We start from the raw sequence: 13,761 nt of genomic DNA, 5'->3' as shown, positions 1-13,761 counted from the left end.
CTCACAAATGACTTCAGTAGTAGTTATAACAACTGAAGAATTGGCCATCAGTCCTGAGAAGAGGTTTATTTGGACTCTTATTGAGATGTCTATAAAGAACCAACCCATGTTTCTCAGATAGTAGGTGGTAGTCTTCAACTTTGAAATGTCTGGCCTATGTATATTGTTTTATTTCTTTAACATGGGGCATGTTACCATAACACATAATCAAACAATATAATTAAATACAGGCTTTGAATCACACTATATCAGCTTGTCCTCCTGAGTTGCTGGAGACTGATGGCCAACCATGTCTATGTGGCTAAGTTCCATTGCAAATTTTAGACACCAGGCTTGGGTAAGTGTCCAATCAGGTCTGAAACATGTCAGAAATTGTCACGGTCCTTGACTCCACTGGGAGGCACAGGTGGAAGTCCTGTGCCTGGAATTCCTGGTGCTCTTCCCACACCCTTCCCTACCTGAGATGATTTCCATTTGTGCTGTTTTGCTACGATGGCAGCTTTGAGTGGAACAGACCACGGTGCATTCTACAACCAAACATTCTACAACCCTTACCCATGAACTACACATCTTAGGGTGGTCTTGGTAAACTCTGAACTTGTTACTGATGTTAGAAATACAGGTGACCTTGAGAGACCTGGAACCCTGCAATGGATGACAGAAATAAGAGGTTTTGTGAACGGTTCACCAGCCTTCCAGTCTGCATGCAACTTTTCCATAACCTAAGTTAGCCCAGTAAAAAGTTCCCTTGAAAATAAAAGAATAAGCAAAAACAATCCACTGCAATGTGCTTAGTCAGGGCAAGAGAAAGAAGCTCAGTTTATTAACAAGAAAAAGGTTGTCCAAACAAGTCAAGGGGAAAGCCAGGTATAGTGGTGCCAAAACCAAACCAAAACAGAACAGAACAGAACAAAACAAAACAGCCTTCCCTCCTCCAGTTGATTTTTGTCATGTATTTGATCACAGCAATGAGGAAAGTAACTAATCACAGCATAGTGACTTTCTCTGATTTATCGACCCTCCATCAGAATGGTTTGAAGAACCGGTAGGATGTCTCAAAGAGTAGAGCCACTTGCCACCAAGTTATATTGCCTGAGTTTGATCCCGAGGACCCATATGGTAGGAAGGAACCAATTCCCCCAAACTGTCTTTACCTCCACGTGTGCACACACAGACATACATGCGTGCATGCATGCACATATGAATGCAATTACAATTTTTCAAACGACTGTTTGATAAAATCAACACAGCCTCCAAGCTTTGTAGAATAGGTGAAGTAGAGAAAGTTGCTTCCAAATATTGGAGGAAAAGGAGACATGAGTAGCCCTGAGTCAGTGATCAGAAGAATTGCTATTGGCCAGGCACTACCACATTGCACTTCGTGAACTGTAAAGAACCCCCACCTTGAGCTAGGGCCACAGCTGAGTGTGATGCACACAGATTTTGCATTCTTGACCCATGGTCCAGTGGCACAGCCAGCACCCTGACTGCTGTCCCTCCCACAACTGTCTGCCTCTGGCCTATCAACATTAGTGTCACTGTGTCCACAATCCATCTATCCCAGCCTTTTGGCCTTCCCTAGCATCCTGTCATGTGTCTAGCTGCCCAGACCCCCAGTACCTCCCCCACCCACAGCCAGCTTGGAGCTGTGCTTGTCATTCCCCACCCCTCATCTACACAGGGTTCATCTGCCTCTTTCCCACTTGTTCTCTCTGACATGCTTCTTTGACAGAAGACCAAAGCACATTTCCAGAACCACGCCCTTCTCAGGATAAATCCCACCTACGGTGCTGTTCAAAGCATCCCTGCTGGGTACCAGGCAATCCTGATCTTCCTGAGAGACTTTCATCACTGACCTCACTCTATCACCTTAACTCTCTATTTCTACCTTGACCCTGATTGTTTGTTTACTTTTTTGGCTCTTGCCAGCTTCTGGTTTATCTTTGTAACCTACTTTCTTTCTAGAGGCATGAACTTAAAGACAATCAAGTAAAATAGGGAAAAATAGTATTTCATTTTACATAAAATTAATGTATTGAATGGAATTGTTTTGTTCTTTCTTTATTTATTTGTTTATTTATTTATTTTGGTTTTTCGAGACAGGGTTTCTCTGTGTAGTTTTGGAGCCTGTCCTGGATCTCGCTCTGTAGACCAGGCTGTCCTCGAACTCACAGATATCCGCCAGCCTCTGCCTCCTGAGTGCTGAAATTAAAGGCGTGCGCCACCACCGCCCAGCTGTTTTGTTTTTTAAAAAATAAGATCACCATTTAATTTAATTTCCCCTATCATGTTCTAACATTTTCAAAGGAAAAAAAAAACTTTTCTTTTTAAAAATAAAAGAACATTATGTGGAATGGTGTACTCCATGCTTACAAGCTTTACCTGTTATGGATTATCAGTTGTTATAACATGATGTTGTTCCGTGACCCTTGCTTCTGAATCCAAGAAATCAGTACTGAGTTAGAAATATATTTACAAGAAAATATTAGGAGAATTTAAAACATTTCTTTAAATCTGGCTACATTGTTTAATATTAAGCAAATTCATTATGAAGTATCCTATTTAAGGGAAAACAAAAAGTTCTCCCCTTGAAGTCACCTATGTTCCAGTTGCTAGTGGAGCCTCAGTGTTTGCCCAAAGACACGACAACACTCCTCTGGAGTTCAATGTGCTTGGCCTGGCGGGTGGGATTAGAAGAGATGGTTCAGTGGTTAATCTGCTGCTATTGCAGAGGACCTGCGTTTGGTTCCCAGCACTCACATGGCAGCCCACAACTGTCTGCAACTTCAGTTCCAGATGATCTAACACCCCCTTCTGGCTGCCCAGGGCACTGTGCAAGATGTATATACCTGCAGGCAAAACCCTAAACACTGAGACTGAGACACAGAAAATAAAAACAAATAAATCTTTAGGAGAATAAGGACCCACATATCCAGGATTTAGTTCACTTTTCAAAGAGAATCCCAAAGATGTTCCCACATGAAAGTGGGACCTTGGGGAAAAAAATTCTTTTGATGAAAGAAATATAAAGACTCCTTTTGAGTCCTGTTCTGAGAGGACATTTCTTCACAGCCAACAGTTAGGCTCCACCCTAGAAAGTTGTTTTGTTTTCACAGGTCTAGAAAAATAGAGATGCCATGCTAGTTAAGATGTGAAATTCTGAGATTTCATTCATCTCTGTATGTGTTCTCTTTAAGCAGAATTGCATCAAAAAATCTTTCCCTTTCCTTCTCCAAATGAAAAATTAATATTCATTTCACCAATATTTTGGGTTTTTAGGTTTTTGTTTGTTTGTTTGTTTGTCTGGATTTTTGAGATGGGTTTTCTCTGTGTAACCCTGGCTGTCCTGGGACTTGTTCTATAGACCAGGCTAGCCTCAAACTCAAGAGAGCCACCTGCCTCTACCTCCTGAGTGCTGAGATTAAAGGCATGCACCACCACTACCTGGCCAATATTTTGTTTTTAAGAAAGACAGCTCACCACTTCTTAACAGTCTGCCTTAGCCACACGGTGTTCTGAAAAAGTCTATAATGCTTGTGGCATCTAATTCCTCCCTCCTGCTCTAAGACCTGCAGAGGACCTCGGGCCTGTGATGACAACTCCTCTTTAATCAACATTGGTACCTCCATTCTCTCATCTGCTGCTACCATTGCTGGGCCGTCAGGTGTGTTCACAAGGCCTATAGGACCCTCATGACTTCTACCCAGAGCCAGGCTGCCAATGGCAGATGTCAAAGAGGCCCAGGGCATGTCTTCTGCACTGAAGCCAACACACACCCTCCTCACATCTTAGGCCTTCAATATCCCATTGTCCCTTTCAGCATATCGCCTGGCTGTCCTCAAGGATTAATTACTTAACCTGCTTTCACCCTTGCTATTGACTAAAACTATTGAAAGGTGAGCTGACAGCAGTTTGGTAATATACTAAAAAAACAATAATGAATATTTCTAAATCTAACATCTGAATCAGACATGGCTAAAGGCTACATGGTAGTTCATCCCACTGACAGGTTTAAAGCCTTCTGTTCAATGAGTTTTCATTCATTTAAGTATTAGAAAGAGCCCTCTAGATGAAAGGTGTCTTTATACTGATTGATTGCTATATTTCCTCCATAACCCACATCGCTTTTCCCTAATAGTTCACTTCTGGCTGAGAGTTTCTACTTCTAAATCAGAATTCACCTGTATGACAGAGACAGTGCCCACTGTGGGGTTTCACCTCCAGTCAATATGTTGAAGTCCTGACCCTCGGTATGTTACAATGTAAGCTCATTGCGAAGAGGGTCACTGCAGCAGGGATGGATGACAATGAGGTCATTCTGGAGTAGGGTGGGACTTAATCAAATATGAGCAGGATTTTTATATGAAGGCGAAGGTTTCCACAGGGATGCTGGGTGAAGAAGGCCATGTGAAGACTGAAATAGATGTGGAATTTTATTTCCACAAGACAAAGAACACTTGGTTCTAGTTGAAGCTGAAAGAAACATGGATGGGTCTTCCCCTAGAGCAATGGTCCTCAACTTCCCTAACGCTGCGACCCTTTAATACAGTTCCTCATGCTGTGGTGACCCCCAGTCATAAAATTATTTCATTGCTACTTCATAACTATATTTTTGTTACTGTTATGAATTGTAATGTAAATATTTTTGGAAATATAGGTTTTCCACAGGGGCCATGACCCACAGGTGGAGAACTACTGCCCTAGAGGTTTTGGAGGGATTGTGGCTTGTTGACACCCTAATTTCAGACATCTTGCCTCAGAACTATAAAAGGGAAAGATGTTCCTTGAGCCACTCTCTTTGTGGTACTTGGTTACCCATCAACCCAGGGATAATTTTGCCAGCGATTCACTAATCACTTTAGCCAACAGCTACCTACCTACTAGGTGTCCACTGCTGACTCTTGAAGTTTATGTCCTAGGAACACAGAGATGAGTGGCATGGTCGCATTGTTTTCATGAAACTCCAATCCCAGGAAAGGGCAGGGCACTGGGCACACACACACCAGCAGCCAGAACTAACCAGAGAGCTACAAGCTGTAAACAAACACATGCATGGTGCCTAAAGCATCATAGAGGTGCCCCTTAACCTGGGTGTAGGGACAAGTAGAATTCAGTAGAAATGGAAGGAATGGGAAGTTTTGAAATAGAAAGACAAGCATTCAGAAAAAAAAAAATCACCCTAACATTTTGCTGGCATAGTCAAGGGGATCACTGGCTGCATTCAAAATCCATGGGCATGACTGTGAAACAAATCATGTAGCCTTTGCCTTCTGATATGACAGACACTTGAAGTATCCTCTTGCTTGCTTCCTTAGAAGAGATATGCTAAGTGGAGATGACAGAGTCCTCCAAAGACTCCATCATCAAGTCTGGGTCAAAGAAGGTTCAATTATACTCCCTCAACTTCTCACCCTAAAGAACTATTTTAGCCTTAAATGTCTTCTATAAATGACAGGACCCAAAAGAGACAGCCCGTGTCAGGAGCTGGCTCTGGTGCAGATGCACAGCGGCACTACTGCTGCTAACAGGACTAGAAGAGGACCCTTCTATTCCTTCTGTCAGGTGAGGCGGCTGACTAGCAACAGCTATTTGGACTAAATGAGAGTTAAATGAATTCATTCATGTGGTGTCAGTCGGTACAAGATTGATTCGTTTGCTTTTTATGCAGAGCTCGGAGAGAACAATGCCAATTACTTCCACAAATAGCAAGGAGCAATCCTGTTAGGAGTGCCTGTAGTATAGCTATTCTTTCTAGAATAAAGCCTTTCTACCTCTATCCTCCCTCCCTTCCTCCTTCCCTCTCTTCTTTCCTGCCCTCCCTCTTCGGAAAAAAGTGTTTTAGAAATTAAGAAGTTACAGCTCTCATAGGAAAGCCACATTCTTCCGAGGCTTTTGCCACCGCCGACATGGTTAGGATTGACAATTCCTAACGTTTACTGACTGCTTTTTGTTCGCCAGGTGCCGTGCTAAGAACTCACAAATCATACTCTGTGAGACAGATGTTCCCTTCTATTGTATAGCAAATGGGGAAAGTGAGACCTGATGGCATCAGGTGACTGACAGTGGCACAATTAGGAAACCCAAAGAATCTTTCCTTGACTCTCCCACCCTCCCCGGTGCATGTTCGGGATTTTAGTCTGAATAGTCAAGTTTTTCTCATTGATGTGTGTTTTGCTACTATGGTTACTGAGAATTCAGTCCACTCTGCATTCTATTCCATCCTGAAACCTCCTTCCAGCTTTCCTTTGCTTCATTAATAGCAGGATCATTTTTATGATGAAACATTTTTTGAGCCAAAATCATATAATACAAAGTATTTGCTCAGCTCCTGACTTCATGAAGTCATCACAGTTGAGTCTTTGAGTTTTGTTTTGTTTTGTTTTTCACAGAATACAATGAATAGACCTGTGGACCTCAGGAAGGTGTAGGGTTGTGTTTTCCTGTCACTATGGTCAACAAATGAAGGGACTTATTTTGTAATGATTTTCCCAGAAGTTGGTAAGGTTTCAAATGGCTTCTCTGGCCTTGCCACATCTTCCCCATCCCAAGACAGCAAAGGTTCTCAGATAAAAAATATGTATTGATTCCTTGTACGGTAGCCTTGTTACTAAAGGAAGCCAAAGGACAAAACCCTGCAGGCCGCTCTGAGAGCTAAGCAGCTTGAGATCTATACTAGGTTATTGAGTTCAGCCTGGGGCTCAGAGGGCACACAGGATGGAGAAGATGGGAACTTAAACACAAAACTTTGCAACTGCATATCCTCAGAAGAACTGGTTTTCAACTACACAGGAAGTCAGCTCACATACCTGTAGCTTAAGTTTTCCTGCCTGGCCCACAGTCAGGACAAATCTCTATCACCTGCCAGTCCCACAGCCCCTCAGACCCAACCAAGTAAACACAGAGACTTATATTGGTTACAAACTGTATGGCCGTGGCAGGCTTCTTGCTAACTGCTCTTACAGCTTAAATTAATCCATTTTTATAAATCTATACCTTGCCACATGGCTCGTGGCTTACCGGCATCTTCACATGCTGTTTCTCATCGTGGCAGCTGGCAGTGTTTCTCTGACTCAGCCTTCCACTTCCCAGCTTTATTCTCCTCCTTGTCCCGCCTACACTTCCTGCCTAGCCAATGGCCAATCAGTGTTTTATTTATTGACTAATTAGCAACACATTTGCCATACAGCACATCCCACAGCACTTCCCTTTTTTTTTTTTTTTTCAAAAGGAAGGTTTTAACCTTAACAAAGTAAAATTACATATAATTTGGGAATTTGGGCGTAGCTTCTCTTACTACTTCCTGCTGGAGGGGGGCGCTGTATCTTATGGGGAAACAAAGAAAATTTTAGGATTATGGAATAGTCTGTGAGGCTGTATCGTCTGAGCCAGTTGCCTTCAAACCATTCTGGATGTTGGATCATCTGGGCCATGGTGTCATCGGAGACTTTCAGGGGGTCTTGGCTGGTCAAACCTGATGTATCTTAATCTTGAACAAATCCATAGCCTCTGGCTCTCTGTGGAAACAAAAGAGACTCTTTTCCAAAGCAACATATCCTTATATCCAAATTTTGAAGTCAAGGTACCTTTAAAGTATACATTTTGACATAACTCAACAGCTTTTACAATCAAATGTTTTTCTGCAGTTAAAAGTCCCAAAGACAACACAATCCAGATTCTCTGTGTAATATCCATTTTTACGTGGCTTATTTTTTATACTACCTTTACTGTCTCTTTAAAGACTTTATTTTTTAAAACTATGTATTTGTTTCTATAACTCTATATATCATCTTTTTTGTCTCTTTCAAGCCTACGTATCTTTTACACACATTGTAAACTATTACATCTGAATCTGTCTTATTGTGAATCTATTGCCTTAAACTGCAGCAGCTGTAGCTGCTGGCTCCACCCACCTTAGCTTCCCAACATGGCATTTTCCACCAGCTCTGGGAGCTATCATGGGTCTCTATGCTTTTATCCAAGCAGCGTGTAGCCCAGAAACCTCTTTTTTTGTTTTGTACTAGCAAAGTCTAAATCCACCACGCAGCTTAATGTGCCACTTGCAGAGGCCGTATTCCGCCATACTGCAGGTCCAGCATACAAGCTAGGAACCCACCAGTAGCTCAAACCAGCAGCTGCTGCTCATTTGAGAGAGACAATTAGGAAGCTGTTTTTAGCTCTGTTTTAGAATCTTTTTTCAGGTTTTAGGTGGAAACTCTTGCCCCACGTTGGACGCCATATGTAGCTTAAGTTTTCCTGCCTGGCCCACAGTCAGGACAAATCTCTATCACCTGCCAGTCCCACAGCCCCTCAGACCCAACCAAGTAAACACAGAGACTTATATTGGTTACAAACTGTATGGCCGTGGCAGGCTTCTTGCTAACTGCTCTTACAGCTTAAATTAATCCATTTTTATAAATCTATACCTTGCCACATGGCTCGTGGCTTACCGGCATCTTCACATGCTGTTTCTCATCGTGGCAGCTGGCAGTGTCTCTCTGACTCAGCCTTCCACTTCCCAGCTTTATTCTCCTCCTTGTCCCGCCTACACTTCCTGCCTAGCCAATGGCCAATCAGTGTTTTATTTATTGACTAATTAGCAACACATTTGCCATACAGAACATCCCACAGCACATACCGTTAGCATTTCCTATAATATGCTATGTGCTCTGTCACATTTGATTATTTCCCTGGGTTAAACCTACCCTTTGCCTCAAGTAGAAGGCTCAGAGGTGAAGACTAAACCACGTCTGATACATATTCAGAAGAATTGGCTGAGTGTGTTCATTCCTAATCTCTTCTGAATTTTCGGTGTTCTCTGAACTACATTCGTTGACACAATTAGCTTCCAGTCCACGGAAGTTGTTAAGCTATGCTTTGGTGGATGGGTTTTCAGTAACAATTGCGGTGAAGTGAGTCTCATTTGCCAGAGAGAGGCAAAAGACTTCCCCATTTAACTAACACATCTTTCTCTGTTGTTATATAATAATTATGTCCCTTTTATGCCCTTCTGAAGTTTGTCATTCTGAAGACATAATTAAATGAGCATCTGGCCTTTCCCATGGTAAAACCTAAAGAAGCTGTGAGGAAAAAAAGCCAGAGCAAACAATGGGAGATAAAAGACTGCATGTGCTCACCTTCATGGTAGTTCACGTGCTGCATTTTGTGTGTGCCAGAATTCCTGCAGGGGCTTTCAACTACAAGTAACAATGTAGCCGTTCTCTACAGTGTGGCTTAAGAGCGCACTGGTTTAATGCTGTGGCGTGAATCATGCCCTCCCTCCTCCCATTTCTATATTAAAGTTCAGTGTTACTGCATTAGGGGGAGTATTTTTTTCTTTACAGAAATAATTAAAGTTTCATGAGATTAAAGCTGCTGGCAATTTGATCTTGGACTTCTCAGCTGCAGCACTGAGATACTAAATTCCTGGTGTTGTGGAGAACAAGCCTGTCCTTGGTCCGCTAGTGCTCTCACAGTGGACTCACACATTGCCACTTGGCCTCAAAAGAGGATGATATGCTGACCAATGAAATTTTCCTAACGTAGTAATATGTGCTTGATGAAACTACTTTTATATGAGTTAGAGTATCCAAAATAGTTTTAAAATACTTAGATATTTTAAGCTTTTAGAATTGAGTATTATGTGTGCACATTTAAAGTCACTGGCTTTTATAGAAATCACATTAGCATGAGAAAGGCAAAATATTTCTTAAAATCTGAAAATAAGTCAAAGATGTCTAGGTTTGTGACATGAGTTTTCTATCCAAAGACAGCAGGTACAGCCTCTCTCATGGTGTGACCTTTCTCGTACCAAAGCGCAGTCACCCGGAGTAGAGTTACCCCAAATGATGGAAGTATATGCTATGCCTAGACTAACTGCTGAGACCAGATTTTTGCAGATGCTGAAAACCACAGTGAACATGTAATTTGTCTGCAGTGCATCCCAGGGCAGAAGATGCTTGAGACCCACCCCTAGGCTCCCATGTCCGGTATTATTTAGGTCACCTCACTTCATCTTTTCACATATTAGACAATCTGGTACATGTTCTACTAAGATCCACACAGCATAACTCTAACCTCGTCCTCCTTTGGTTTCCTGAACTACTGATGTCCAGCAAACTCACCCTCAGTTTCTCAACTTCCTTCAGTTTCTGGATATGAGCTAATATGTAAGAGGAACTGTCATCTCATTCCAGTTTCATATATGCTGGAACATAATACATCATTAGCCAAACTTCCTGAATGAGCAACTGTAGTTAAATTTAAAAGTCCAAAAGTATGCCTAAGTGTCTGGTTGTCAAGATCATTTATTATATATCCCATAATTCATAAACTGTGGCTACACCAAAAAATAAGAACTTGACCCACCTTCCAGATGCTCTTTACTGGTCAACAAAGCTTTTGCTTAAAGATCTTAAACCCTAAGGCTTTCTTCCGCTGGTGTGATCCATGCTCACTTCAGCATCTCATTATTTGTTACACCAGAGCATGCTCCAATGCATGTGACAGGGGATGTCAGAAGAGGCATCTGAGGTCTCTGTGACCCTGGTGCTCTAGATATTTTCTGCTCTGTATCTTAAAACCACTATCATATTGTTTTGGGTCAGCCTATTGTGTCTTGTAAGTTTGAATGACAGGCCAAACTGGAAGCTTGTTCAAAGACCCTTGCACTTAGGTTCTGCCAGCCACATCCACCAGCAGGAGACCTGGAGGCTGAAGTGAGCACCAGGAGGCATGCTTGTGGATAAAGCCAGCAAATCCTCTAGTAGACAGGATGGCAGAAGTTTTTGGATTTTCTGGAATAATCTCAGTGTCTTTCTGCTATCTGGCCTCTAGCCTCATAGGTGTGATCAGCAAGCCAGCACAGGAAAGGATTCCCACTCCCCACCCCCATGCCCTGCCCTTTATAGCCAGCTCTGTTACAGCAAGATGCGATACATGGAACGGTTTAAATGTTTGCTTTTGGTGTTGTAGATTCTGGAGGCCAACCAATCAAAAAGTTACACACTGCCTGACTTTGTAGAGGGGATTCTTTTCCTGCTGCTAACAGTCTTAACCAAAGCCAGGCAGTGGTGGTGGCGCATGTCTTTAATCCCAGCACTTGGGAGGCAGAGGCAGAAAGATATCTTTGAGTTCAAGACCAGCCTGGTTTCAAAGCAAGTCCCAGGACAGTGAGGGCAATACAGAGAAACCCTGTATCAAAAAAACAACCCCCTCCCCCCATAAAAGAATCTTGATCAATAGAGTTGGAACTTTTGCTCTTTCACATTGAAGCAATTGTTGCAAGGGTTTCTACAATCTTAGTTTGGCTTTCCTGTCTATGTAACGCTCTGCTGAAGCTAACCACCTAGGGACTACAAGGTATAAGATTTGTTTTTGCAGGCTGTTGCCTGAAAACCAAAAGCCCTAAAGGGCTGCCTAAAACTTGTTTATGATGCTGACATGTACATGCTAGTGATGAGACAGGAAAACCAGTGTTGGGGAGTGCTTCCTACGCCCTGCCAAAGTGAAAAGGTTTTACTCTGACTTATTGGCCACTGCATGTCACCTCAGAGGGGTATAGGCTCCAACACCCAATGGAAAAATTAACAGAAGTGTGTTTATGGACCAGTATGTGTGTTTGTGCACTAAAACCTTGTGAAAAGTAAAGAGAAAGGAGGTGGCCTCATCTGGGAGAAGACAGGGATGTAGGGGGCGTCATATAATCATGGGAGAAACAGGGTGAATGGACAAGCTTAAACCATTAGGAAACTGACAGCACTTACTTGCATAAATAGTGGTGATTATAAGGATAAAGCACAGATATGTACACTGAAATATAAAAGGTCTTAAACAGAGACTCCTAATCTTTCATTCTACTATTATTCTGCCAAATTTCTTCTGAACCAAAGAAAATCTGTAAAGCAATGACTAGAAAGTCTCTTCATTGTGCAGATGCCTACAGAATGTCTCCTGAATTTAAACACTCAAATTATGTGGCTACAGATGTCTAAAGAAGTCTGTGAAGTCACAGCTGACAACAAAGAAAACATGATATCAATAGAGGAAGGAGATTATAAACTGTTGCTTTGCAGCCTGTTATAGAAGTAGTTACAGAAGAAAGAACACACACACACACACACACACACACACACACACACACACACACACACATATATATATTCTTCTTTGCCCATTCTTTAAGTGAGTGTGCATCTCTCTGTATGTTTATTTTCCTCCCATCTTTCTCACTTCATGAAAATTTTGTCAGTGATATTTGTAATTTGGTCTTCAGATGACTAAATATTGAGCTGGAACTATGACTGATTTTGATAGTAAGTATTATTGCACAGAGATACTTTGGTTGCTTATAAATGTTGGTGCGTTTGTGGTTGGGACTTTGGGGTTTTCATGTTGAGAGAAGAATGAACACATGCTTGTGTGTGTAAGGCAGAGCTGCATGTCTTGGTGAGCACATGAAGTCACATGTGTTGTGTTTAGCAGCCATGCATGTAGAAGCACATGTGAACATGAAGAGGAAGCACAGGGGAGACCCTGCCAATCACTCTGGCTCGACTTCAGCTTCCCTTCCCCACACTGCTTTTCCATTCTCAGGCTGGGTTTCTTCACATCACATTTATGCATCGCCAAACGATTTTGAAGGTTTCACTTTGTTTGGTTTGGTTGCTGTATTGGGGGAATGAACCTAGACCCCACACACGCTAGGCCAGCATTGCAGTCCTGGATATATCCCCCAGCCCTGTCAAATGGTTTTGCTAGGCTCTGGCAACAAGGAGTGCTGAAGGAAAGCTATTGGTTGGAGGAGGAAGAGGCTGGCTCTTCCCGTTATCGTTTGTCCCTTACTCTCAATCAGCATCACCCAGTCTCACTTCTTTGTTCTACAAGTAGCAGCCCATTCTTGTAGCAAGTTTGAAGGAAACTTTCTATTATCACTTACAAAAGCAGTTCGATCATGGTCTATCAAAGTGATAGCTGTGTGAGCCATGCCTTGCCCTTCTCAGAGGGATGCATTTCATCTGTGCCAGGCTTGATAAGCTTCACAAATTTAGTCATTTCAACACCTTCTATTTAGTTCCTCCACCCTTGAGCTGATGCTTCCTATAGTTGCTGGCCCTGTGCTCTCTCATGGTCCTTTTTTTTTCTCTATCAAATTTCCAATTGTCAACTATTTTTCATGCTAAATTCTGTTGGTTTTTGTCCTGTGACTGGACTCTATGTGATAAAAAGCATGGACTGGATCATGGAGCATTTACAGTATCAATTAAGGGTTTGTATTTACCCCCCAAATAAGATAACATTGAAGGATTTTTAAAACAGAGAAGTAATCATATTCCAATTTAAATTTGAGACTTATTACCTCCACTGCCCTTTAGAGAATAGACTGGAGAGGTCAACAGCAGTGGCAATCAGGAAAGGACTGCCCAAATATGAATGATTCGTGCATAGACTGGTGGCTGCTCTTCTTGCAGAGGACCTGGGTTCTGTTTCCAGCACAGTGGCAGCTCACAACTGTAATCATTTTCAGTTCTGGGGTGTCCAAGTCCCTCTTATGGTGACTCCCAGGCACCACATGCACATGGTGCATATGCATACATGCAGGCAAAACTCCCATACACATAAATAAAAATAAATGAATCTTATAAAAAAGGAAATACAAATGTGATAATAACATGAACAAAACAGGTGAAACTATAATAGAAAACCATATTAATAATAGCTACGAGAATTCACAGGACATGGGGGAGGGCTGCATAAAGGTAAGAA

The sequence above is a fragment of the Peromyscus californicus genome, unplaced genomic scaffold (assembly GCF_007827085.1).
Source record: "Peromyscus californicus insignis strain IS unplaced genomic scaffold, ASM782708v3 Scaffold_6__1_contigs__length_162567912, whole genome shotgun sequence".
Classification (NCBI taxonomy): domain Eukaryota; kingdom Metazoa; phylum Chordata; class Mammalia; order Rodentia; family Cricetidae; genus Peromyscus; species Peromyscus californicus.
The sequence above is the reverse complement of the archived record's forward strand: the minus strand, read 5'-3'. Positions refer to the sequence as shown.